At 39.0% G+C, this 5653-nt stretch overlaps 1 pseudogene; it reads left to right on the top strand.

Annotated features, from left to right (window-relative positions):
* Window positions 1-5095, top strand: part of LOC104980604 — a 19874-nt pseudogene extending 14779 nt beyond the window's left edge.
* Window positions 5096-5653: the final 558 nt, after the last annotated feature.

Here is a 5653-nt window from a genome sequence, read left to right on the forward strand (position 1 = left end):
GGACTCTGATGCTGGGAGGGATTGGGGGCAGGAGGAGAAGGGGACGACAGAAGATGAGATGGCTGGATGGCATCACCGACTTGATGGACGTGAGTTTGAGTGAACTCCGGCAGGTGGTGATGGACAGGGAGGCCTGGTGTGCTGCGATTCATGGGGTCGCAAAGAGTTGGACATGACTGAGTGACTGATCTGAACTGAAGCTATGATATTCAGTAGGTTAGGTGCATTAAAGTGCATTTTCGACCTACGATATTTTCAGCGTACAATGGGTTTATTGGGACATAACCCAATCACAAGTTTTCCTTTATTTTTTAGGATCTTACATGGTTCATTCATTGATTGCATTTGTTTTTAGAACTGGAGTTTAATGAAGAAAAACTTTGATATGATCTACCAATTCTTTGTCTTCTTTAAAGGAAACCGTGTTATCTTACAGAAATATTTCCTTTTTTTGTTTTTTTGCTTTCAGGTTGGTGCTGTAAACGATATAGTCACTGAATAGGGGACAAAGAATGCCCCTTTTTTTTTTATCAAAGGCAATCTAAAAGTTAGAACAGTTCAGAGTAGTAATCAATTTACACCATATCAATTTACATATATCAGAGACAGTGAATATCAGTGAGTTAGGCTGTAATCAGTAAACTAGAAATTCACACAAAATACATTCCCGGAGCCATTCAGCCAAAGTGTCTGGTGTTAACCACATTTGTGTTAAGTCACAGGCATACCTCGGAGATAAGGCAGGTTTAGTTCTAGCAATATCTAGAAGTGAATATCACAATATAGTGAATGACACAAATTTTTTTATTTCTCAATACATATAAAAGTCATGTTTACACTATACTGTAGTTGGTTAAGTATGCAACAGCATTCTGTCTAAAAAAAAAGTACGTAACAATTTCAAATACTTTCTTGCTAAAAACTGCTAACCATCATCTGTGCCTTCAGAAGCCTATAGTCCTAACTTCAAAGATCACTGATTACAGATCACCCTAACAAACGTAACGATGATGAAAAGGTTTGCAATATTATGAGAATTACCAAAATGTGACACTGTGACATGCAGTAAGCAAATACCGTTGGAAACACAATGCTGACAGACTCACTCGACACAGAGTTGCCACAAACGCAGTATCTGCCAAGTGCAATAAAGAATGAGGTATTATGCCTGTATATTTGTGAGATAGATTCATTCTTTAACAAAAAATTAACTTCTCATTAAAGTGTTATTTGTTTATACCTTGGGAATAGTCATTCTTTTTCTGAAGCAGACATTGTTATTTATTCAATCACTTTTTTAAACTTAGTGTATTTAAAAAAACATGTTTCATAGCTAAAATAGGGTTTTAGTTTTCCAGGCTTTACCTAAAGATTATATCTTTAAACTATAAGCTAGAAATGTATATATAAATTGTATATACTCTTGACAGTAAAATAAATCTATCATTTCCTCACATTATTTTAATAGTCACTTCCCAGGGGTGTAAATTCAGTAACTGCTTCTATCAAGTAAAATATGCAGATGTCTGGCTGTACTGAGGTTGTCAATGTAAAACAGACTGGAGTTAGCAGACATTCTCTGGTTTTTATGATATTTAAGATGCTGTGTTTTCATTTTAATAATCTGATATAACTTATTTTGACATCAATCATTCCACTTCTAGTGGAGTGACAATTTTTACAGATACCATAGAACATAGTTTGGCGATAAATCCCAGAAACTTTAAGGATACTCATTTTGACTCAGAAATCCTACTTATAAGAATTTACCTTAAGAGTATAAGAGAACATTAGTATATACACAACTATTTATGTATGTATAGGATAGTTTTCATTATTATTTATATGTTTAGAAAAATGAAAACTAAAGAAAAATGGAAAACAACTTAATAGTCTAACATATCAACAAAGGTCCATCTAGTCAAGGCTATGGTTTTTCCAGTAGTCATGTATGGATGTGAGAGTTGGACTGTGAAGAAAGCTGAGCCCCGAAGAATTGATACTTTTGAACCCTGGTGTTGGAGAAGACTCTTGAGAGTCCCATGGACTGCAAGGAGATCCAACCAGTCCATCCTAAAGGAGTTCAGTCCTGGGTGTTCTTTGGAAGGACTGATGCTGAAGCTGAAACTCCCATTCTTTGGCCACCTCATGCGAAGAGTTGACTCACTGGAAAAGACCCTGATTCTGGGAGGGGTTGGGTCAGGAGGAGAAGGGGACGACAGAGGACAAGATGGCTGGATGGCATCATTGACTCGATGGACGTGAGTCTGAGTGAACTCCGGGAGTTGGTGATGGACAGGGAGGCCTGGCGTGCTACGATTATGGGGTCGCAAAGAGTCACACACGACTGAGCAACTGAACCGACTGAAAGAAAAATGTAAAACAACTTAATAGTCTAACATATCAAGATAAATTAAATATCGACATAAATTACTGTAACAGATTATTTAGCCATTAGAATTGTGGCTTAGAAGAATGTGTTATATCATGGGGAAATGTTCATGAAAATGTAAATGAAAAGTAATAGAGTTTTATATGGTATGATTATGATTTTTCATAAATTATGAATAATCATTGAAAAAGAGAGACCAGGGAGTTCCCTGGTGGTCATGGTTAGGACTTGGTGCTTTCACTGATATGGGCACAAGTTAAATCCCTGGTTGGGATACTAAGATCCCACAGACTGCATAGGATGGCAAAAAAGAAACCCCCCAGAACAAGAGAAAAAAGCAAGAAAAAGACACCACATGTTAATGTTACTGTTATCTCTGGGTAGTGAAGTAATCAACGTTTTTAAAACTTAATTTTCTGACAGTATCTAAAATTTCTATTATAAATGTTTATACTTTTTTAAAACAAGATAATTCACATACCATAACATTTCCCATACATGTGTTCTTATTTTTAAGTAATTCAAATCATTTTAGATTATCTATACCTCCAGTATGGGAGAAGGCAATGGCACCCCACTCCAGTACTCTTGCCTGGAAAATCCCATGGACAGAGGAGCCTGATGGGCTGCAGTCCATGGGGTCGCTAAGAGTCGGACATGACTGAGCGACTTCACTTTCACTTTTCACTTCCATGCATTGGAGAAGGAAATGGCAACCCACTCATGTTCTTGCCTGGAGAATCCCAGGGATGGGGGAGCCTGGTGGGCTGCTGTCTATGGGGTCGCACAGAGTCGGACACGACTGAAATGACTGCAGCAGCAGCAGCATACCTCCAGTATATTTCCAGACTTTGGGAGACTTATATATTTTTGTATATCTATAAATGTTTCATTCTAATATATGATTTTATTTTTATTTTTTTGTATTTATTATTTAGCTGCACCAGTTGCGGCATGTGGGATCTAGTTCCCTGACCAGGGATTGAACCCATGCCCCCTGCAATGGGAGAGCGGAGTCTTAGCCACTGAACCACCAGGGAAGTCCCCCTATATGTGATTTTATAATTCATTTGTTTTTCTTAATACTATTAATATTTCATGGTCATGTATCCACATAGAACAAAGAGAATTGCTTCAATATTTCTTCCATGAATAATATTTCATGATTCTGCTATGGTTTATTTCTTTATAAAGGGTTCTTAAATTATATCCTGTATTTTTTTCTCTTGGCTGCGTTGTGTGCCTTGCGGGATCCTGTTCCTTGATCAGGGGTTGACCCTAGGGCCTCCACAGTGAAAAGTGCGAGTCCTAACCACTGGACCACCAGGTTAACCCTCCTGTTTCTTCCTATTTGGGAAATTCTTTTCACAGCTTCAGTGAGTTGGCAGTGCTGGTGTCCCTTAGGAAGGATTAGAACATTCGAACAACCAAACTGAAACAGAATAACTGCCTTTTAGTAACCTAGGGGTTTAATGTTTAATTAACTAACAACCTAGCAAGCCTAACCCAACTTTAACCCTTTTTTCATCCAACCCTTTTTCACCCTTAAGGCACATGAAGATCCCATGTATGACATCATACGAGAGAATAAAACACACAAAAAGGATATAAGGTGAGACTGTTCTAGTGATAATAATATCTTCTTGAAGTCTGAAATCATACAAAGTTAGAAACAGCCATTCCAGTATTAGAGAAATGGTTTAATAAAGATGGTATTTTAGTTGTGAAATGTTTGGAGAACAGGAGTAATCCCTGAAAAGACCAGCATGTGGGGAATGAGCAGGCAGCCTGTTCCACTTGGGTTAACTTAAAGGTTGGCCAAGCCCACTCACGTCACAGATAGTTGATGTTGGCAGCTGACATTGTGATATCTAGTTCTATTATGTGATTGAGTCTCTTTCTTATGTTTTATCTTCTCCAATGTCTTTAAGGGTCTAAGCTATTATTAAAAATTAGACATGAATAAAGATAGGGTGAAAAAACAAGAGGGTTTTCTTTTTTTTCAAATTGGTGATATTGAATTGTAATTGTTGAGGAAGGAGATTACCTAGTATTCACTTGAGAATACAAAATGGCTTGTACACTGGTTACAGTCATGTAAAATAGGCATGGATATAGATAAGAATGGGGAAATATGCAAAAATAAACATCAGTACTATCTTTAATGAGGTGACTATTTGTGACAGTTTTCATCCTCACTACTGCTCTTATCTTTTTATCTAAAAAAATTTTTTTTAGGTTGAATTGAATATGGTTATTTGGTCAATCTTATGTGTTTAGGATACAACAATCAAAACGATTACTGGAGGATTCAATGTCAGATGACGATGGGAGAAGCTCCAGTTCCTCAGAATATAAACACAAGAAAAAGAAGAAAGAAAAGAATAGGAAAAAGAAGAAAGAAGAAAAAACGAAAGCATAAGTCTTCCAAGTCAAATGAGAGTTCGGACTCAGAATGATGAGAGCCTGGCTTGTTCAACATTCTCTTCTCACAAACCAGACACTGTGGCCAAAGATGAGAGGATCGTGGAGGAAGGCGGGATTGGAGAGGAACCGGAGAGACGCCCGGAGAGCGGGGGTGTGGGGTCCCAGGCGAGGGTCTCACCTGCCTTCCAGGGAGGATTCGAGTTGCCAGGTGCTAGCTCTGGACACGCCTGACTTCAGGCTGGAGAGCTTTTCCCCTTGTGCTCCTCCCTGCTGATCCCTGTGGGTCCCAACTCCTGAGAAATGCCTCGGGCAGGGCGGCCAGGTGAAGGGAGTCTCTGAGGAGCTCCTCCCCGGTGCTGCCGTAGGTTCCACCTCCAGGGTGGAGCTACTTGTGTAGAGCTCAGGCCTGATTTCCCTCTGCTGCTGAGGATAATAAAAGCTCACTATTTATTTTAAAAATACTCATTTATTTTTTGGAGAAGGAAATGGCAACCCACTCCAGTGTTCTTGCCTGGAGAATCCCAGGGACGGAGGAGCCTGGTGGGCTGCCGTCTATGGGGATGCACAGAGTCAGACACAACTGAAGCGACTTAGCAGCAGCAGCATTTTTAAATCATCATAATATACTTATGTTGTCCAAATTTAGAAGGTATATAAGGGGAATGCCCTAGCAGTCCAGTGGTTAGGACTCTGTGCTTTCACCACCACGGCCCGGGTTCAAATCACTGACTGGCAGACTGAGATCCTGCAAGCTGAGAGGTGTAATCAGAAAAATATATATATAAAAGGTATATGTGGTTTTAATCATGAAAAAGTTTCCTCTTTTCTTCCCCA

Source organism: Bison bison, unplaced genomic scaffold (assembly GCF_000754665.1).
Source record: "Bison bison bison isolate TAMUID 2011002044 unplaced genomic scaffold, Bison_UMD1.0 scf7180017858770, whole genome shotgun sequence".
Lineage (NCBI taxonomy): Eukaryota > Metazoa > Chordata > Mammalia > Artiodactyla > Bovidae > Bison > Bison bison.